Source organism: Pocillopora verrucosa, chromosome 7 (assembly GCF_036669915.1).
Source record: "Pocillopora verrucosa isolate sample1 chromosome 7, ASM3666991v2, whole genome shotgun sequence".
Lineage (NCBI taxonomy): Eukaryota > Metazoa > Cnidaria > Anthozoa > Scleractinia > Pocilloporidae > Pocillopora > Pocillopora verrucosa.
In genome coordinates, this window is record NC_089318.1 from 18,637,690 (window position 1) to 18,660,495 (window position 22,806).

Below are 22,806 nucleotides of genomic sequence, written 5' to 3' on the forward strand. Positions count from 1 at the left end.
TATCAATGTGAAAACGCCGATGAGTCAAACAAGAAATGGCTACTTACATAATGAAGAGAAGGCAGAGTCTAGCTTGTTCAGCGAGGTCGTTCAGCGATATTCTGGCGATGGAAAAGTCATCTGCTGACTAGCTCCGCTGACTAAATTCCTCTAGTCAGTTCACGCGCACGAACAGACTGGAGCCATTCCTATATTTCACCGCAGACAGGAATAGCTCCGACTCAATTTTAATTTTTTTTTTTTTCAATTATTTTAAAATAATTTCTTAAACAGTTTTTGAAAAAAAAAATTTAAAACTAAACTAGTGAGCAGCGCTGTGCGAACAGTAGTTTTAAAACAGATGAAGAGCCCGATGAATGGATTTGTCCTTTATGTGAACAATAACCTAGAAAATCAGTTTTCCACGAAAAAAAACTCCCTCGATTGTGGCTAAGCCATATTTCTCCAGCAGAGCATACTGTAAATTAAAAACATCGGTCGCAGCGTCACGCAACATTGCGTGATTTTCCAAACGTGAGATGCAGTTGCTGCATTATTTTAAAACTTAGGAACTACATAGCCCTGTAGTAAGAAAAGAGGGCTTCATTGCAAGCACTGTAGACTTCAACTTAAGAAGAACCTAATAAATCGCTCTTTCAGTTTTTATCATTTAGCCAGAACGAAAAAAAAAATTAACATACGCATGAGTTGGAGCCATTCCTGTCTGCGTTGAAATACACGAATGGCTCCAGTCTCTAGTCGTCCGCCTAAACTGACTAAATGAGTTTTGTCAGCGGAGCTTGTCAGCGGATGACTTTTTCATCGCCGGAATATCGCTGAACGACCTCGCTGAACAAGCTAGACCCTGCCTTCTCTTCATTATGTAAGTAGCCATTTCTTGTTTGACTCATCGGCGTTTTCACATTGATATTTCATTGTTCCGCTTCGAGACACGCGGTTAACCATACTCACGAGCAAGGAGTTAAGATACAAGTTATTGACTTTTACTATTTTTATCATCTAATCACAGGTCGGAGCCATTCCTGTATTTAGTCGCTAGTGCGTTACCCAGATTAAGAAGAAAAATAATTATCATTTGCAAAATTTAAAGAATGAGTTGTGAAAAGGCCACAAGAGGAAATCATGGGGAAAATCAAATTTTCCATCATGATACTTACTTGAAAGAACATCAATTGCTTGTTTCTGAAGTTGTTCACGTTTTCCTCTTAAACAAGCTGCAAGAAGGTACATAAATTTATGACATTAACAACATCTTCCCTTTAGATAGCTTAAACCATTCGCTGATAAATGCCCGTAAAAGGCACACCAAGCCACATGAAACGTAGCTCCTTTGGTCATCCTCGATTTCTCTCTCAGCTTCTACACCTCTATTAGGCGGTCACTTCTACAACACCCTTAACTGATTCCCAACGGCCTGTTTCTATTCTCCACCTAAATTCAACGGTGAATTCAAGTTGAACCATTCAAATAAAACTAAGAATAATCTTTCAAGTAAGATTTAATATATGTTTACCTACCAAAATCAATGTAAGTAGCATTTTTGAGCAAGTTTTTGTACAATTGTGGTCAATTATGGCATAGAATGGCACTTGTTTGTTTCTTTTTTTTACCATACCCTTATTCTGGGGAACCTGTATCAACCCTTTACCTCCTACCATCAGTTTGCATATTCTCTATACTGTTCTCTATACATTTCCTGAAATGCTGACAAGGAGAATTTGTTTAACAATCAAGAGCTTTATAAATTGGTGATCATTTCCTTTATTCTCATGACCTTAATGTTTGATTCAGGGGTGATGTTATAAAGAGAAATTAGAAGCTGGTCACTCACTATTAAGCAGTTACCCCACCATTCCTTATGGGTGACTGCTTGATACACATTCAACTGACTGGTGCCCCAAGAAAATCATTGGAATTGGAAAATTGTATGTAGATTTTCACCTTTTTGATGCAACAAAAGATGATGTAATGTCTTATCTTATTTTTTCAAGAACCATAAATGTTCTATTTTATGCCCTTTATTGGTCCCCATGAAGTATATATCCTGTCAAAACCCTGGTCAAAACCTAACCACAGTTGTTCAAGGACAATACGTATATTTCTCAAACAATGAAATAGCCAGAAATTCATCATGCAAAACAAAATGGTTGACCATTAAGCCATGTTTAATTCAGCTCTAAATTGTAGGTCATATAAAATGAAAGAATTCATTCATGTGAACATTAAAAGATCTTTAATTATGATTTGCAAATAAAAAAAAAATCGTATCATGATTCACAAGAAAAAAGTTGCCCAATCACACTTCATGTCATAAGTACCTTGTTCTAAATGTTGTTGTAGGTTAATGGTTTCTGTGCAAAGTTGCAACACTGCAGAGCATTGTTAGACAAGATACCTGGGATAGAAATGAGCTGTGAAGAACAGAAGGAACTTTTAATTAAGTGTAAAATCCAATACACAGAAAAATGGTAAGTACTTACTCAGTAAAGCTTGGAGTAAGTAACTGTACAGTCTAACTACCCTGTATTTTTCAACCTTTCCTAAGGAGCTTATGGTTTTGAAGGGGTATAATGTGCTTTTTCTTGAAGTCAACATTGAAGAACAAAATAAAGATGTTTTGAGAGCAAAAGGGATGAAGGGGCATGGGACAAGAGTGATTAAACCAATAATATTTTATTTTAGGGGTTCAGAAGAACAGGGAAAAGTTTTGTAAATCAAAACAGCAAAATGTCCTAATCATTTAGATTCTTTCTTCATCCATAATCAGTTTTGAACATAATGCTTTTTCTGTCATTTGACCCTTAAGGGTTTGAGCCAAATGAGACAATCTCTTTGGCTATGAATAAGACACAAAACAAAGCGTTTTTCTGAAATAAGCATAAACTGCATAGAGGTTTTTACCTTGGGCATTTCTTGCATGCTTGGCAAAAACAAAAGAGGACAAGTGAGGTTAGTCACATCAGCCTATTTCTGCAAATAAACTCGGTATAAGGATTTGCTTTTTTCAGATTTCCAGAGGTATTAGATAGAGTATGTGCTTCACATTCCTAACCTGCTGGTCTTATATACACTCCCATAACATTTTGCTAGTACTCTGTTCATGTGATGGCATTCAGGAAATAATGAGATGTATCTATTGAAATATTTTTGACAGTAGATGATTGTGAATATATGAAAATCATATATGCGAACTGTGGATAAAGACATGAATATGAAAGCGATCTTCACAGTAATGAAAATAAGAGCAGTAATGAAAATAAGGCCTGAAAAAAATTGAGGTCTGTACATGATTTGAACCCATGACCAATGTAATGACCAAGAGAATTTAGTATTGGATGAACTAATTATCCCCAAATTGATATTTCTCTTTGTTCTTATCACTTATCTGGTTGATGTTGTAGGGAGAAATTCTGTCTTGGTTACTCATAGGAGTTAAAAGGGTAAGCTTAAATCTATCATGTTCCTTCAAGGTCCACCAGTGGAATACAGAGGGCGCTAAGTTAATGCTTGTGAGGTCAATTTCATCAAAAGAAAAATACATTTTTACGAAGCTGTGTTACTTTTCCAAACAAGCTTGCAATATGGAGGGTTGGTTTTGGTCGTCTAAAGTTGGTTAGGAATTTGCCACAAACTAAATGATGCGGTGTTTAGGCTTTCAGGGAATACCCAACCACAAGTTAGACCTTCAACAGGTAGCTTGGAAAGTTAAACCATTAGCAGTGTTGAACTGAGTCTTCCCAGTAATTTCTCCTTTGATAACATTCCAGAGTGAGTAGACTAACATTGCCTTGGGCAGGAAGTGAAAAGCAGTTGTCCTAAATAAGATAATGGTTTTAGGGTGAAAGAGGTCTACCTTGTGCTGTTTTTATCATGGTGCACTGTAGAAATTCTTACCCCAGATTGGTGTTGGGTCTAAGTATTGTGTTCTCAGAACTTCATTACTTTTCTCATGTGTTCCAAATGGTGTTAATTAACACTTGTACAATTCCAAATAAACCATATCATCCTCTCTGGTTAGGCCCAAATTTTCTCTTTGGTTGTTGTCCCAAACTGTCACTTTTAATTGAGTCTTCATTGGTAAAAGACAAATTTCTTGATGGATTGTTTCCCAGTTTGGTATTCCACTTAGTCCAGTTACTTTCAATCAGCATTATCCTTGCAACCTTAAAATCATTTCATAAGCCTTTGCAGTGAATTAATAATCAAATATCAGAATAAGAGGATTTTTTTACTAAGTATAGTATTGTTTAGTGTGGCATAACAGAAGTGGTGTCTTTTTTATTCTTGTGATCATGAACTTTATGCCATTCTGCTCTGGGATAAAGTTACAATTTTTTCCTTTACTCAAAAACGAATTTCAACCGCAAGTCCTGGCAAGAAATATTTGAGAAGGAGCTATCCGCGTTTGGAGACACAACCTAGGCTTCAACCCAAATGGGCCCCTCCCCTCTGTCCAATCCCCAGAAAACAAAGTCCACAGAATAATTCTCTCAATACTTACCAGTTTATGATGAGGCAAGGAAAGAGTGCTGATAACGTTCAAAGGAAAGCAAGCCACAATGCTAGCGGAAGACTAAAAGGTAATTTTTCAAGCGAACTAATCTTAGTGTTCGATTTATTTAATTCTATTTACTAGATTATTAGAATTTTACAAAGTTCTATAAATCACTCTAAACTACAAAGAATCACTTTTTAGGCTCTTTATAATTAACGTTAATATTAAAAGCTAACTCTAGTAAATATAGACTTGAAAACATTTTCCCTCGACGAGAAAAAAATGCAACGACACCTTATGGCTCTCTGACATGGCAAAAACATACGACTGTGATCCTATCATTTCGGCCAAGTACAGAATATCGAGAACTCTTAGAAAGGTTTTGGTCGCCTCATGAGGTAATTTTGTGTCTGTTCGGTTTACGGAAACACAACTCCAAGTTGGCCGTGCAAGATTTTTTCTTGATTGTTAACACTACGACTTAGAATAAAACGAAGGATGACTCGCGAGAGTTGTAAAAAAAACTTACAAACTGATAAAAACTTACTGTTCATTACCTTATGAAACCTTTTATGAAGAGAGCCTTGTCACTACAGTGAAATATTACTGGTAAAAAATTTGAAATACTAAACAACTAGGATGCTTTAAAGTTAGCGATAAAACTAATTATACTAACAAAACGCCAATTTCTCTTCAATTAAATATGTGAATCATATTAAGCAACATTGGTCCACTTCAGCCAAAATTTAACGTCGCACTATGAGACAAAGATGTGCTGATAGTATACTTCCATTTAGTCAGCCTAAACTTTTTCTGAGTATTTTTAAGATTCCGTTACCTAAAGTAAAGCAGTACATTTTGAACAGTATCCGGAGGGTTAGACAGTCTCAAAGACTGAATGAAAGTAATCAACAGTGATTATGGTCCAACAAACTGTTCTAGTAATTCCAAAACTTCTGTGGCCAGTCTGAACGCTTCCTGTGCTTGCTGAGAATCTTGAAACACCTCAGCAGGCACTTTAGCAGGCATATGCCCGTTAGGATATCGAGTGCCCCCGTAATAGTCAGACAGCTTGGCTACTTGCGGTGTCACATCTGGAGCTCTAGGAAGCAGTGAAAGGTCATTAGCCAATAGCACCAAGTCGTGAGATTTCAGTTGCCTGTCCGCAACTCCTGATACAGCGTAAAGAGCTGCTTTGAGAGATTTCTCCGCGATTTGATGACACTGGAAGCAGACAAGGTAATAAAGTGGATTTCGGGCAGTCAAGAGAAGTTTTACGGACCGCAGGTCTTCTTTGCTCTGACGAATCCACATCTTCGCTACGCGTGGATTAGATGCCGTGTAGGTCCTTCTCGAGTGTGATGCGAAACCTGTAAATCGTGGGTTGTGGCGGCGGTAGTTGTCGTAGCTTGAGCGCTGTCGTCGAGCTCTTTCATTCCACCGCTTGAAAAAGTCCGAAAAATCTGGTGGCGATGGTCTTGGATACCCTTCATCGCGGCTTGACGACTTTCCTTTTGATAATCTTTCGACCTCATTTTGAATAAACTTCATGACTTCATTTGCAATGTCTTGCATGTCCATATTCTTATCCGGATGCCATCGAAGGTATAGTCGCTTCATTGCTTTCTTCCTTTTATCTTCATGAAGCTTCCAAATTTCGGCAAGTTTCTTTCGGACTTCTCTTGTGGCGGCGTCCAATGTCCTAGGCTTAGGTTGCTCACCACAGTCCTCACTTTGTGGTGTCGTTGAGCATCCCGCCCCCTCTGGTTCTGTATCCTGTCGATCAGTTCCCTGGTGAGGTACGAGTTCCGTTGTTTCTGAAAAACATTCTTCTTCTGCTTCGTCATCTTTTTCCTTAACTGTTTGTCGTCTCCTTATCTTGTACAGATCCAGTACATCGACTTCTTTCTTTACATGGCCTACGTCAATAAGATATCTGTCGAGCAGCTTACTCTCCTCCTTTTGCTTTCTTTTCGTTCTGTCCTTTTTAGGTTTTGTTTTAGTTGTAACCTTGTTCACAATTTTTGCATAGATGTACTTCGGTTCCTCTTCTGTGAAGTCATCTTTTTCATATGCAACAAATTCTCCTTTCCGAAAATAGAAGTCACCGTACTGTTCTAGAAGGTGATGAAACTCTTCAGGCACTTCTGTTCCAAGATCAGGCTCTCGGTTTGGCGTATCAGTAGTATCCAAATCTTCGGAGACTCCAGCCTTGTCCAATGTGGAAGAAATGTATTCAGGCGACTCACATTCTAAAATATCAGCCAAATACAACCAGCTATCTTTGTCGATGTAGCATCCTGTCAATTGATTTATCTCTTTGCAGAGAACCCTGCGTACGTTTCTGGGATCAACACCATGTTTGATGAATATATGCTTTTCATCCCTCTCCACAAAACAGTCTATTTTCTTTGATCTTTGGCTGCCTGAAATCGGTGTATTTGATCTGTTTTCGACTAGCTCGGTGGCCAGCATTTCCATGCAACTTATTTTGAGTTCGTTTTGAAATCTGCGTACTTTTCCTCGGACTTCGTCATTCAATTTGGCTTTCTGAAATTGATATTTTAAAATCCGTATCATACCATCCACAAACTTAGGGGAAAACAGTATGTGACGGAGGCGATTGGTCTCGTGACATTTCTTTTCTACATCAGCACGGCACTTCTTTTCTCTGCAGCCTAAGTGCAGCTCTTCCCTCACCAGTGCTGTTATGGATGGGATCGTCAAGTGAGCTGGCAGAAGGTCGACAATTTGCCGAGGAGTAGCGAACGTCAGGTTGTATTCTTTTAATAGATCTAGGTGCTTATACATGGCAATTGGTATACGGGATATATACCCAGGAGAATCAAACAGGACCAAGTCTACAGATCTTTCGAGCTTTTGTTTGCGGCTTGGAAGGTACAGACGTTGGATGTTAGAGAGAGAATTATTAGCTGGCTCACCTTTATTGTTGTCGCCTTGTAGGGCCTTTAGAGTCGTAAACAGGCCGTAAACAGCGTGTTTTGCAATACTGGATTCATTGGGATGCATTTTCTCGTCTGAACATGAGGCGTTCAGGTTACTGAGTACTTTGGCGAACTGTTCCGGTGTGGCTTCCTCTACGGCTCCAAGTCGGAGTAGCAAGTGCTGAAAAGATCCATATTCCAGCGGAACTTTATATAGATACGGTGCCAACTGCTTATCAAGGTGGAAGGCAAGTTGGTCACCACGAACAAATACGCGGCCATCTTCAACCAAAACACATGACTTGTCAGACAAACGCTTCCCAATTTCATGGCACTTTAGAGAGCAGGAGTTGAGAGAGTCGCTTTCCTGGCACCCGCTTATACGTCGAAGGAACGTATACACCTCAGTCATGATATCACCCAGAAGGCGACGCTTTGGTTCCGGTATTTCTCTATCAATGTCCTTCAGAACATTCTGTGAGAGTGTGGTTACGTGATTGATGACTTGATCCAGCGATGGGTGTGGGAGAACTCCAAGGGCTCCAAGCTTTGCCTCTTCAGCATTTGGAACAGCCCAATCTGGTAGAAGAGGCGCAGTTGTCCAGACAAGTCGCTCCTCCATCTTTGATATTGAACCGTGGAAATGAATGAATGGAAGTGTTCCATCTTGCACTTGTTTGGCGCATGGGTACTGCTTGTAAAGAGAAAGAAGGTTATCACTGGCCTTTGACGATGCTACAAACTTTATCATAGAGAGTTGTCATAAACATTCCGCTTCATGAAAGGATTTTTCATTCAGAAGATGGGTAACGAGAGTTTGAGACTTTTCCTCCAAAGTACTACGAGTTTTCTTGCTCATGTTCTCTGCATGTTTTGCAACTTCCTTTGAAAACTCTAGAAACTGATCTCTGCTAACTTTCCTCTCTAGCCAACCGGATTTCTCATTGAAAGGTTCCGGTGGCTTTGCATCACGTGGTAACATAACTGCAAAAACTTTCACGCGTGGATCATAAAAATAAGATGCAGTTCGCAGTGACCCATTGGTGTCGGGAATAAACTCCAAAGTTTTAAGTGACTGTAGGACTCTAGTGTGTTGATCTTCATTGAAAAAGGGTGCCAGCAAGAATCGTCTAATGTAGTTAAGATGAAGCATACGAGTTTCCTCCTTAAGAGATGGAAATTTGGGGAAAATGAAGTTGATGTAGCAATCTGCGTGAGTTCTGGGACTAACATTTAGAACTTCATCGTACAAGTGGTCCAGCTTTGGGTTAGGTGCTAAGAAAAGGCAATTGTTTCCTTGCATCCAAACATCGCACTCGTCAGTTGGTAAACCCTCCGAGATAACATATACTGATTCAGCATTTTCAAGAGAAACAAATGTTCCCTTGAAAGTCTTGAAAAATGGCAATCGCTTCAAAATTGAAGTCAATAATCGGTCCTGTTTCAGAGAGATTGTATCATGTTGAAAGAACTGAAGCAATAAAATCATTTCATCATTAGAAAGATAACCAGAAATATCGTGTTCCCTCATCAAGTGGTCTAGCACCTTCAGAATGTCTTGCGACGAGTTGGGGTACGAAAGGTGCTGTTTAAGTACTGGTAATACATCCCATCTTCTACCACTGCTGATGAGCTCGACATCCACCTCTGGGCATCGTAGCTTCCTCAACAAAGCGACGACAGTATTTTGGCCCAACGACCAGGAATCGGATGTTGTCAAGTCAAGAATGACTTTACCTTTTGAAAGAGGGGCTAATTCTTTCAATTCTGTTGGAAGAATGGGCCATTTATGCAGTGGAGTTAGGGAAAAAGTATCCGGGTTCTTTTCGTGTGCCTTGAACAAAAACTCCCACAGACGCTTTAACCATCGTTCGGTGGGCCCGTCCTTCGAATCCCATGGAATGAGACTGTTGGTTTCACACCATCTGCCTTTTGCAATACTCGGAAGGAGCGAGGCTAATGCACAGATGTCGAATTTTTTGAGAACCCCTTGATCCCCCTCAAATATTTGTTTTTCGAATTGAAGTAACGGTTCGACGAGTACGTGGTGGATAAATCTAGAGCGTTGATTTGGTACCAAATCTGCAAAGCGGCTCAGAAATACTTGGTTATCCATCTGAAATCGCCTAAGAAAATCGTCTTCAGTCAACAATAACGGGATTCCAAATATTTGTTTTGAAAAGTTAGGGGCCTTCATGCAATACTCAAGGAGGAGGAGCACATTAGCCACAGAACCAACTGTCGTCTCACTTACAGGGCAGGGTAGTATACCTGCGGAGTTTGGATTCCTTTCAAGAAACTTAATAACTCCTGCAGGCGTGATCTCTCTCACATTTGCTCCTGCTGTTTTGAAGTCGTTGAAGAGTTTGTGGGAAGAGTAAACAAGTTTGAAGCCAATGTTCAGGAGAACTTTTGAAACATCTGTAGCTGATTCAGTACTAAAGGACAAGGTGTTGAAGTACCCTTGAGAAGGAGACAACCAAAAACATCTTATGGGCTCTTTACAATCAATAACATCACCTTTGGCGGCCTGAGAATCATCAAGAGGTTGAATGCTTTGTGAAGCTTTGGCACTTTGGGGAGTTGGCGAGTTTTTACCAAAAAGTCTCTTCGTCAGCGGCAATAACTCTGCATCTTCTTCGCAAATCTTGTTGAAAACAGCTTTTGCTAGAGCTTGCCACTGGCTTTGGACAGTATCAAAATGAGGAAAAAGATTATGATACCATCGCATTCCATCATGAACCTTGAATTCTTTAGAGAAGCTGGTGGTTTCCCCTTTTTTGGAGCCAGGAAGGTGATCTCGTGCCTCCAACATCAGCGAGATATACGCTTGGGCCAACACTTTGCTCATTATGAAATGATTCCATTGGCTTCCGAATCCTTCTCCCTTTTCATCGCTCCATAGATTTCGACGGGCGGAATCCAAAAAGAAATGCCCATTTACATGAACAGGGAGCCCTGTGCGTACTGGCAATGGCAAGAAGCAGAAAGCCTTGAAGGTTGTTCCGCGTCCTCCGTGGGAATAGAATTTTGACTTTTCAGACACCTTGGCTGATATTCCTCCGCGAGGTAGGAGACCATAATCTCGACCGTTAGGAATCTCGTCACCATCACGTTTCTGGATTCCAATGCACTGATGGACAAGCCATTTTTCTTGTCGTACTTTACCCTCGTGAACAAAAAGAGGGTATGTGATTCCAGACCATTGAATTTCATTTGTATCTAGGCACTTACAATTCTTGATATGATTCGCAAGCTTCAGGCGTTTCGCATCATCTTCGTCTGTTAGCAGTACAGAAACAGAGTGTATTTCTTTCAGCTTATCGTCTTTAATTTCAGACAATGATATTTTCTTCACATGGTTCAAAAAGAGGAGAATCTCTTTTGCTTCAGAGGCCAAATGGTTCATAAATTCGTTCATCTGTGAGCAGGAGATCCGCTGTTCAGATATTAATGACTCTGTGCGCGTAATTTGGAGTCTAAGAGGAAAGCGGAACATAGTTGAAGATTTTAAATCAAACATGTCTTCCAGATAACAAGGAAATATATCCCTGAAATCGGATCGCTCCTCTTCACCTATTGGTTCGATGAGACGTCCAGGATTCTCCTTGTCTGCTCCAGGAGCGTAACGATAATGAGGGTCGAGAATGCAGAGCGTGTCTCCATTCGAAATGAAGCTTGGACAGTCCGTTAAGTGGTATACGGCGTTGAAGCCGATACCATACTGTCCTGTCTTAGTAGGATCGTTTGCTTTGCTACCAATTCCCAGCCTTTGTATCCCTTCTAAATCATTTTTGGAAAAGGGTCGGTTGTTGTAAACACACAGGGCAGGGCCTTGCAGCTCCTTCCAGTTGTCACTTAGGAGTTGGTCGGTGTTGTGGTAACGAGGGTCAAAAATGAAATGCACCTCGGTGGCCCCTGCATCATCAGCATTCTGAACAAGTTCCTTAAGGACTCCAACATCGCATGGATATGCCTTCAAAATGCCTTTTAAGCGATCAGTAAGCTCTTCTCGCTGTCCAAATTTTTGTCCGATTGGACGAGATATTCTGGATAGTTTCTTTGTTCGAATATCAATTGCCCCAAGCCTGTGTGCAAGGTCAATTGACAAGTCCTTGTGAACATAGTCGATGTCACTTCTAGCAGCCACCCATGGTGCATCATTAATGGCTAATTTCCCAGCGGGCTGTAAACTCAAATTATGGTCTGGCAGAGGAATCTTACCTCTTTCCGTTTTAAAGGATTCCTCTGAGGCTTCCGATATCTTGTTGAGCAAAGATTTTGAAACTTCAAACTCTTTCGTAGATAGACGCTCTCCTTGTTTCTCCTTATCGAGCTCGTAAAGCGCAGAAATGACGTCTTCGGTAGAAAAGCACTCTTTGACGCCTGTCGCCTGAAATAAGGTACGATACTTCGACGCAAGGTTCTGTGGCAATTCGTTCAGGTAAGGCTCACCAAATCGCTTCCACGCGAAAGCCAGCCGAGAGGCCGAAAGACACTTTCCTTGAACCAGTATCCATTTCTTTTCTTGCAATGCATGCATAATTCGCTCGCCATCTGGTTCCAGAAGATCTTGTAAATATTCGTATATGCAATAGAAGATGTGTTCCAAACTTTCGATCGCATGGGGCGACTGGACTATTGCTTGAACTGCATGCTCCAACTGGCTAAGAACCTCATGGGCCGATGGTTTACGGGAGTTGAAACCAAAAAGATGCCGTGTTTTCTCGCTTAACCTACTGCAGCCACTCTCACTTTCATCAACGATTGGCTGAGAAGATCCTGCGACAAACTTGTACCTATCGTCGTACATTTCTTTCGCTGGAAGGATAACACTGTTCCAATCACCAGTACCTCTCCATGGCATAACATAGTTTAGTGGCTTAGCAAGAGTAGGAAACATACTGGTTGCTATCAATTCCTCTATATTCAATTCTGAAGGGGGGTCCATTTTCTCAAGGTGGACATTAATATACTTGATGAGAAGGGCAGATCTCTTCCTAGCATCTTGTTCGGCTCTTCTACAGAGCACCGACACAGAGTTTGCTCGCTCAATCAGGGTTTCCCAGTCAAGAATATCTGATAACATTCCCAGGTTTTGAAGCATGAGAAGACGTTCTTTAGTTTGATAACATGACCCAAATGGGAATCTCTTATCGTCTGCTGAGAACAGAGTCGCAGCGGCACCTTTTGGGGATATCAGACCTTTGGGAAATGCCAAATTCCCCGTATCTGGCCCACAAGGAATACAGCGATTAGTTGAAAGCAAAGATTCGTATAGATTGAGAAGCTGATTGGACCGATTGCCAGCATGCCCTCGAAGACATTCATCTATGAGGTGGCACACTTGTGATTCTTCGATAAAAGCTCTTGATGAGTGGTTCCCATGCGGATGATTGAAGTTTGTCTGGATTTGGCCAGAGCATGAAAACATCGCACAATGAGATTTTTCCTTGTTTTTGCATGAAAATCATATTTTCCAAGAGCTGAACATAGGCCTGAGTCAACGCATCCTCCATGAGGCTTTGGTTCCAGCGCACTTCTAAAGGTTGACGGCCGACATCGGCTGTAGTACCTTCCCAGATTCCTCGGCGGTTTGATGTGACTGCAAAGTAGCCATTAGCATGTACTGGAAGCCCTGTTGGAATACTTAGGGGAAGGAAACAAAACATTTCTCCAGGTATTGCCTCTACTTTTTGGAAGCCATCGCCTAGGGTGCAAATTTTTCCTGCCACTCCTGAGGCAGATAAGAGTCCTTGCTTCTTGCCCTCCTCACTTGTGGCAAGCTGAAAGGAATTTTCAGTACCAAGACAAGAGGTCACAAGCCAAGACTGGGTTTCTTGACACCTCTCTCCATTCTTACGAGAGATGGTGGAAATCACGGATATGAGCTCAGTCAGTTTGGGAGATGGATACCTGGCAAAAGGCTTGGACTGACTAGTGGACTGTCTTGTCCATGCTGCGCATGACTTAAGAAAGGTACCTTCCGTTTCAGAATTCTCAACCAGCAGACATTCTGTCTGACTTTTTCTGCAGATTTCAAACAGGAGTTGCGAGTCTTTAGAATCAGTCACATTTTCATCCACTTCAAGGAAGGACACCTTTCTAACATTCTGTGAAAACAAAAGAAGGGTCGGTGATGATTCTCGGAACGAAAACATGAGGGACCGTATTTCCTTCTTATTGTAGATCTTATCACTGATTTCGCCACGCTTAGTTCGAAATGGAAATCTGAAGAGAGTCCCTTGAAAGAAGAACTTGTCATTATCGCTGGGTGGAGTAGTGTCACAGCCAAAAAGCCCATTGAAAGGTGCAAACTGGTCAGGAAAACAGGTTAAACTGTTCTCGTTAACCGACAGATCTATCTTTATTCCCGGCTTTGAAGCATCGCTTATGTGGGAGCCAAGATGTGTTGTTTCTGGATCAAAAAAGACAGCATAACTTCTGGTAATGAAACTTGGAACATCAGTAAAGTGGTAAACGGAACTGAAACCAAGACCAAAGCGACCAATCTTTTCAAGATCTTCCTTTTTCGTGGCACCTCCCAGTCTAGATATATTCTTCAGGTCATCATCTGTAAAGGTTGCATTGTTGTATGCCAACAGGGCGGGACCTTGGCATTCTACCATTCCCGGTGACAAAAGCCTCTGGTTTGGATGATTGCGCCAGTCAAGAACGAATTGAACTTCTGTTGCACCAGCATCATCTGCATTCTGCACTAATTCTTTAAAAACACCAACCCCTTCTTTGTACTCGTTCAGAATATTCTTCAGCCTCGTGGTAATTGGCTCGTGAGGACCTGTTTGCTCGATACCTAAAGCCTCTGCACAAGTGACACGGGTGCTGATTGGTGGAACACCAAGCAGAGCAGCGGTTTTGGAAGATATAGCCTCGTGGATCATCGGAAATTCGCTTGTGATGAGAAGTTCTGTCCCTCCTTTTCTAAGCCACTCCGCGTCACAAAAGGTACACTCCGAACACGGAACCAACTTTAAGGTATTATCCCAGGTGTGAATGGGCACCAGAAGACTTTCTCGAAGTTCTGGATTGAGTTTCTTTCCATCTCTAACTATCCAGTGGAGAATCTCATGTGACAGCTTTCGATCATCCGCCACATCTTTTAGATGGTCACTGCTAGTATCATTTTTGTCTTTTATCATTGTCAGAATACGCAACAAATCGGAATCTTGAAACTTTTCACGAACACCGCATCGCTGGAAGAAAGGGTTGAGGGGTTGAAATTCTTGTGGAACTATGTAAAGGTAAGGCCTCAAATCAATTCTGCAGAAAGATGTACATGCTATCTTAGACGGTGATGAAAATCCATTCCCATGCCAAATCCACTCAGGAAAGCTGTCATCTTGGTTTAAAGCGTAGATGAAGCCAACATTGCTGGATGCTTCTTCGTAGATCTGTTTAACCATCGCTTGAAAATGATACAGCGCATTCCTGTTGATGTCATTCAATCGTACCAAACAAGCAGAGCGCAACTGGTTTAGAAGGTGGTGGACAGGTGGTGATTTGTCCCAACCAAAAACAGCATGTAATGCTTTGGAACAGGGTTTGGAGACTATTGGCGCTGAAGCTCCTACAAGAGTAGCTTTCGATTGGCTGAACGTTTCAGATGGTTTGTAGAAATGCTTTGTTCCTGAAAACCAAGGCATCGCACTAGGATAAGAAGAGGGACGACTCTCTTTTCTTGGGACCCATCTCTCGCTCATCAGAGCTTGACCCAAGGACTTTTCAGGTGGGTTTTTGTCAAGGAACTCCAACAGGGCTGATGCTTTACGAGATCCCACATCGCTGTGGACATTATCTACTGTTTTAGCAACATATAGAATGTCCTCTCCATTTGGAATACTTCTCATTCCAAGTTTCCGAAGATGTATAAGGATTTCATCTTTGACGAAACTTTCATTTGGAAATTTGTCGTTTTCACTCTCAAACAGTTGCTTTAAAATGGGTTGTTTTGGATCTAGAACGCAACATGGAGTAACTAACGTATTACTCCTGGTAATTACAAAGGGCAGTTGCTGAAGAAATGCATTAAATGAGCTGTCTTCCGCGCAAAAAAGGGAATACTGGCTAAGTACCCAGCACATCAGCGTAGAGATCTGATGATGACTATAGAAATTGCTCTTTATACCACTCAAGACAACGTTCCTTAGAAAGGCTGTTTTTGTCATAGGTGAGATTCCAAGTCTTTGAATTAGGGTATGAGATTCGCTATCTCTCAAGGCAATGATTGAGGACGCTCCTGGTATTGGCAAGGGTCGAGGAACTTCGAAGCCATATGGTGACACTTCATGAACTTGAAATCCATTTCTGAGAGCAATGAAGGAGCTTCCATTAGCTGCATCAAAAATAGGAAGGGTACATAGGAGGCTTCTTTCAGCATCATTGAAGTACGTAGAGGAGAGGAAACTTCGTAGCGCACGTTTCTCGTCTGGTGAACAAAAGGACATCATTGATACGCACCTGCTTTGACCCAACGTGCAAAAGAGCTTTAGGACGCCATGGGGATCAGGTGTAACAACATATCTATTTAGGGTGTTGTGATGAATATACAATGGAAGATTTTCTAGAACAATGCAGCCAACTTTTCCGAGCATAGACACAATAAGCGGCGGTAAAGAGATACTCTGGTAATGTCTTCTGATAACCACGCTTGATGAACTCAACTTCACAATGCTTTGGTTTCCAGAACATGTGTGCGGAATGAGCGGGAGGTCTTCGAGCAGTGAGAGATCAGTGGGGAACATTCTCTGAATCCACATCCATACTGACTCCAACCAGCGCTCTGGCGGATGCCCATTTCTGCCGGGGTACCAAGGTACTGGATGATTTCCTCTATACCATTCCAATGGAAGCATCTCTCGCAGGAGCTTGAGAGTCTCGGCTTGATTCAACTTGACGAGTTGCACTGGTTGGATTGTATGTGGATTATTAGCATCAGTAGCAACCTTCGACAAATATGTAATGGCAGGAGTTTTAACGTTGTCGTCGAGGAACTTATTGTCCATGTTGTGGAAAATGGAACGGGGATTGCTCGTTGACGAAACGTACACAGCAGCGGCTGGTTCTCGGTAGTATTGTATTGAGCGGAAATCAACAAAACTTCCATTTGCGAGGGGCAAAAGGGGAACACCTTGCATGTCGCTGAGGTTCTTGTCCGCGAGAGCAAATTCGAGTAGTAAAAGCTTCCTTTTCTTTGGTACATTGGCTATCTTCCAAACTCCTTTTTCCTTCTTTTTCAGTAGAGCTCTCAAGAATTCGGGAGTGATGCTCTTCGTAGGCACTGACCTGTATTTATCAATCGCAATCATGACGTGGCTCGGGACGATTACAACGGCCTCATTTGCTTGCGTCAATGTTTCTAGAACTACGTGTCTTGTTTCATCAGATGTATTCTGAAATTGGGTTGTCATTCTGTCGAGGTAGGCGTCACTAAGGTTTTTCCACTGACCATGATGTGCATGAGTCCAGAGGATGTTTTCTCTAAATAAAATCGAAAACATGTGCTCTAGCATACACTACGAGTGGTTTTCAACTTCCTGAATGTTTGGCCATGACTTGTACATCAAATTTGCTCTATCTGAAGAATCACATGAATCTCTAAGAAGGAGCAACACGTTGGCGTAGGCCTCACTTGCAACATGCTGCACCAGCGACACATTCCATTCTGCGGTTGGATCATCCTGACAGTCAAGGCCTGGCCATTTAAGACCACGCCGATTATCTGTGAGGCCAAAGTAGCCATGCACGTGAACCGGCAACCCTGTCCTGGAATCAGCGTCTGGCGGAAGTGGCAAGAAACAGAATATTCTTCCAGTTCTTGATGAGAGAGCTTGAAGTTTGGCTGCATTCACTGGTGTAGCACAGGCCACCCAAGGCAGGAGACCCAACTCTATGGACAATTTTTTGAGAGTCGAATTTCGAGCATCAACCTGGTGGTACACAAGCCAATTATTTTCCACCTCGCTTCCTCCTTCAGTCTTTTCAAGGACATGCAAATCCACAGGAAGATTGATGTTTTTAATTTGCCCGTCGCTCAGCCTTCTCAAATTATTAAAAAAATTTATCTTCTTCTCTCTAACCTCTTGCCGGCAGCTGTCACTCAGTCGAACTGTAAAGACATGTCTCTTGACGCCTCTCTCATCAGTTTCAAACAGAGCAATTTCTTCAATGTTTTTCAAGAAGAGCAGGATGACAGGTGCTTCCTCTTTGAGGGCCTGAAATAATTTGCGAACTTTTTCGTTGCTGTAAACCTTTTTGGATAAGTCTGACGGTGCACTTCGTGGCGGAAAACGAAACAAAGTTCCATTGTAAAATCGAGACGAAATTTTGCAGTCTAAGACATTCTCGTAAGGCTTGAACTGATCTTCGTGATTTTCAAGGAGTTCATCCTCAAGGGAAAATTGCTGTCCCGTTTCCCCTCTACCAAAGTGTATTTCGTGAGGATCAAGAAATACAATAGAATCTCCACTCACGATGCTGGGCAGATCTGAATCATGTGATAAGAAGTAACCAGTTTAGTAAATATAATTGTCTCATTATTAAGTACAGATACTCGATCTGTTTCAACACGCACATTTAAAGGATGTGCAGTTGCTAAGTTGAACGGACGATTTTAGAACGTAACTTGTTATGGTTTTTTTCCTAGACGCAAGGGAAAATTTCTCGGCAAGGATTTCCGCTCTTCTGTTTCCAGTAAGTTTCTTTTGCATTGCAATCCGAGAATTTCAATGATCTGTTACGATGTCACATGGTAATGATTTTTTATCAACGTTAAAGAAACTTACCAGTCAAATGATAAACAGAATTGAAGCCAATTCCAAATCGACCAACTTTTAGAGGGTCATTCTTCTTATTGCTATCCATTAGTTTCTGCAAGTTTTCCCAGTCACTTTCCTCGAACAGAGCATTGTTCTGAGCATATAAAGCAGGGCCCTGGAACTGAGAAAGACTGGGTGCGACAAGAGAGTTCCCTCCGTAAAAGCCTTGACGCGAATCAAGGAGAAAGGACACTTTTGTGGCGCCTGCGTCATCTGCATTCTGAATAATTTCCTGAAAAAAGACAACATAATCCAGGTTTCAAATAACGATAAGGTAAAAAGAAGGAAATGAATGTCATATTCCTCGATCTTTGTACTACCTTTTATTTATGTACCAGAACATTTATTTTATGTTGACTCGTTAGCACCAGTTTTTCTTGTGTGACCGCTAGTGTTTTAAAGTCATGCAATTATCACCAACGCATTATTGTTGAATCAAAAGTAAGGATAGTTTTTCTCATTTTACAAGAAAAAAAACAAAAAAAAAAACAAAGGGAAACAAAACAAGAACATCTAATAGGATTTAAAAGGGTCCCATGTATCTCTGCTCGGTATATTAAATATGAATTATTTCACCCTCAAGCAAAAATGTAAGCGGTCACAGACATACCACTGTTGAAGTCTCCTTTTACAGGGAAATAAATTACCTTCGGTCACGACTCACATAAGGTTTCGGTTTCTCTTATTGAATTAATCAATTCGTCAATCGATTATTACTGTGGAAGACCATTCTTCCTCCTCTCACTGTAATCAATAATTTTGAACACTCCGTTACTGCTGATGTATTCCCAGTCCAGGATTACCCTATATTCATTAATTTATTTGACAGAAATGAAGCCTTAATCTTGCTCTTTTAAACCGGGTTGATTGTACAAGTTTTTGCTGATCTGATGCAATGCTGAGAGAAGCATCGTCATTCATACCTTTAAGATTTGTCCTCCATCTGGGTATCTTTCCAAGATACTTTTCAAAATGTGGGTCAGTGGAGGTCTCCTTTGGCCATAGGACCTCCCTGTTATGGCAAAGAAACAAAACGGTTGTAAGAATTAGCAAAATGAAACAAACCAGTAAAAGAGTATAACAAGTTAATTTACTATCATCAGCTAAGTTGATAACGTAAATTAGCCACCGTTAAGAGTTTAAAAGCGGACGTTTCAAGCATTAGACCCTCCGTCAGTGGGATTGGAGGAATTGTGGGTTGTGTGTGTGTTTATATCCAGCACAAGAGTAACTACCTACAAACATAACATGACCTCTCAATCGAGCCAAATTGAAAACTGAATTCTCGAATCATCTTGTTTTCTGTCTTTTATGTTCTTTACTGATTAAAATTCTTAACTTGACTTTGATAGATTGTAAAAAATGCTCGCATCGGTAACTATGTAGATCATGAGGCCGGTTTAAAAATATGTTATCAATCTTTTTAGAGGTTAAATTCTAACAACATTCAAGCTTTAGTGGGGTCTCAAGATCACAAAGCTTCCGCTATTTATCAAAGTTCCTTCAACTGTACTGACGAGGGATACGTACTTTCTAGAGTGAATTCGAACAGAAACTCACTTCAAAGTTAAAATCTCAGTTCCTCTTGAAACCCAATATATTTATGTCAAGGCAAAAAAAAACAACCTTCAGCTTTGAAATGTTTAACATATTTCATGTGCAAAGACTCCCCATAACTAGCATTTACCTTCACTTTCCTGAAAGGGTATAATAAGATAAGTTTTTGATAAAGCTATCGCACCCTCAAAGTCCTATGGCCCCATTCAGTTACAGCTAGGTTTTGTAAATACAAAATGCTTCATAGTTTACTCGGAAGTAGATTAAAAATAGACCATAATTTCGTAAAACATCATGGATTATTTGTCTCTGTTTTCCTAAACATATCCTAGAATATTGTCAGATTTGATGCTTGTAACTGTTACATGGTTAAAAGATTTTGCTGTTCAGTAAACCTAAAGCATTGAAACCCTGGTGCATGTTGATAAATTAAGAGTGCATGGCAGTAAAATTTCATCGCTTACCTTTTACAGTTTTGCGAGGCTGCTCTGCCATTGTGTTGTTCGAACATCTTCGATGGAAGCTCAGGAAACTTCATCGCTTTGATTTTCACTGTGATAAAGACGCAAATAAAAACCTTGTGCTATAGACGGGCACTTTTTATACGTTAAAAAATCTATCGACAATCTTAATGTGGAACAAGATGTTTGAATGTAATGTAGGTGAGATGGCTGACTCATGCGTTTATATAAAAATTGTTCGGCCAGTTACGACATACCTTACATCTCTATAAATTAAGGAGAGGCTTTTGCAGTTTAAACAACCGATTGGAGAACTAATTTTATATGTTTTGAAGATGTATTTATTGACTGGAATGATGGAACGTTCTAGTTGTATCCTTCGCCTTGCAATTTAATATGATTATCTGTTAGTAACAAAATATCTCTCTTCTGATTGGATGAATGCATACGGGATCCTTCAGAAGATCCATAACAAAGTATTTTGGAAAATAATTATGACTTGTTTTGTTTTGAAAAACCAGTTCAAAGAAACACAAGCGTTTTGCAAACTGTTGAAAAGTGTTACCAGCAGTGTGCCCTGTGTACGAGTGAAGAAGAAAAGTGGGTAAAAAATGGCATAAACTTCTTGAGCGTCTCAGAATTTTTGGTCGCTCAGTGGTCATCGGTGGGCGTAAATATATTTCAAACAGCTCACTTCTGCAAGCTTTTAGCTATTCGGCGATTTTCATATGGGAAGAGATGGATTTCATTTAGTTGTGTTTCAGAAGCTTCAGCGTTTGAATATGTCTTTTCACTTCAAATTTTCGGTCATATCCAGCTCCGAGTGCGTCGATCGGTACGCTGCCTAAAAGCAATGAACCGCTTCACTTACTTCGATGACATTAGTATTCATATTGCTAGTGATATTGACCTAGGTTTCTGTAGACAGTTAATGACGTTTGCTAAAGAAAGTATTAGGCGGTTCATGAAGAATCTAACCTCTTATCGTATATAGAGTGAGTTCGCTCACTTCGGTCACAAGCAATTTACATCCTAAAAGTATATGTAAAACAATACCAGTTGATTATCATAGGGTCTGCATATTTCATTCATTGTATATATCCTAGGGTTGATCACGGAAGTAATTTCAAGTCCCGACAGATAGAGTATATACTGCATCCAGAAATTTTCAGAACGTACAACAGTGAATTGGTTTCCGGCCTTCCAGGAGAGCCATCATCGTCAATCGCTATTGATTATAATTTTTCACGTATTACCAGCAATGAGAAAGGAATCTGTGAAATGCCTTCGATGAACACCGACTTTGCCGATGCAGGATCCTTGATATTTGCGGGCTCTATCGCTATCAGTCGAAAAAAAACCGGTGCTGGTTGTAGAAACTATTGAGAAATGGCTAGCAGATCTACAATTCCAAGCTAAGGTAGACACGTTCAGAGGGATCGCCGAGTTTGATTTGTCAGCATCCAAGGACGGAAGTGTAAACTTCCTCAAAAGGGTCTTGAGGCTCGGCCGAGAAATTTGGAAAGTGATACGATTGTTTACTTCACCGAAAATATTTCCTGTTATGGCTGAGTCGTTTCCCAGAAAGCAAATTCCTATTACTTTTGTATTCACGAAGTTTGTAACTTATCTGCCCTGCGATCTTGGTTGTAAAATTAATCGAGTCGTGAAGCAACTAGATTTCGCCAAAGAGTTGTAGCGCAAGTAAATAACACCTACCTCCATCTTCCTTGCTGTTGCAAACATCCATTCCAGTTAAAACGAATAATAGCACTTTTTATCGCCGAAAAATCGAGTCAATTTCCTCAACTACACCGCTCGATATTCCCCGAAATTTATTATGTAAATAGCAGACGAATTCTGAGAAAATGACAGTTCTCCGCCAATCATAGTGTTCGGTACGCCACTCGACTTCACGACCGGAAATCGAAAGTGATTCTCGGAACCCAAAGGATTCTTGAAACGGGCTTAGTCAAACAAAGAAAGCAATGTTTGTTAAGACTGGGCGATTATCATGCTTAAATTTCTATTTGATCGCATTCAAGGTCAGGGTATTCGGTTGCTGATAAAATCAATAGTTCTCTACGAAATTCAGCTTGAAGCAAACATTACGTCTAGCAAAACAAACATTGTTTTAAGCTTGTTTTGGAATTTCTCATGCAGTGGATAACAAAGAGTTCACCTGAGCCTGTTAGTACTTGGTCACACGTAATTTCCACTCGACTTTGATGTAAAAAATTGACTACCGATGGTTATTTGTTACGTTACACAAACTATGGTCACATCTGCCATCTTATGTTACATTCATTCAATGTTTACTCACGCGTGAATTGGAATCTTTGCAATTCAATTTTTATTTAATTCTGTGAACGAGGGTTTGCGACATATTGGAGGCCAGTTGCACCTCTTATATGCATTGTAATTATTATTCTTATTCTTACATTTAAGCATGGTAATCGCCCAATCTTAACAAACATTGCTTTCTTTGTTTGACTTAACCCATTCCAAGTTCT

The 22,806-nt window shown here is 40.7% G+C and overlaps 1 pseudogene; it reads right to left on the bottom strand.

Annotated features, from left to right (window-relative positions):
- Positions 1–4,615: 4,615 nt before the first annotated feature.
- LOC136282209 (sacsin-like) lies at positions 4,616–22,156 on the bottom strand (annotated as a pseudogene).
- Positions 22,157–22,806: the final 650 nt, after the last annotated feature.